Here is a 226-nt window from a genome sequence, read left to right on the forward strand (position 1 = left end):
CTTTATAGGTTGAACACAATGTACTTCTGTCTTCATTCAACCTTATCTACTATGTATATCCCTTTAAATAAAGTGACATTTACAATAAAAATGGTTGTGAACATTGTTCATAAAACAAAGGTCCTACCCTGTAATCTACAAGACTTCTAATGTGTGGAAGTCCTGCTGAATGTCTATGGTTCATCCTGATGTATTTGCTTTGTCCTCTTTATTTTCAGATCACAAA

Source organism: Bombina bombina, chromosome 8, assembly GCF_027579735.1.
Source record: "Bombina bombina isolate aBomBom1 chromosome 8, aBomBom1.pri, whole genome shotgun sequence".
Taxonomy (NCBI): Eukaryota; Metazoa; Chordata; class Amphibia; order Anura; family Bombinatoridae; genus Bombina; species Bombina bombina.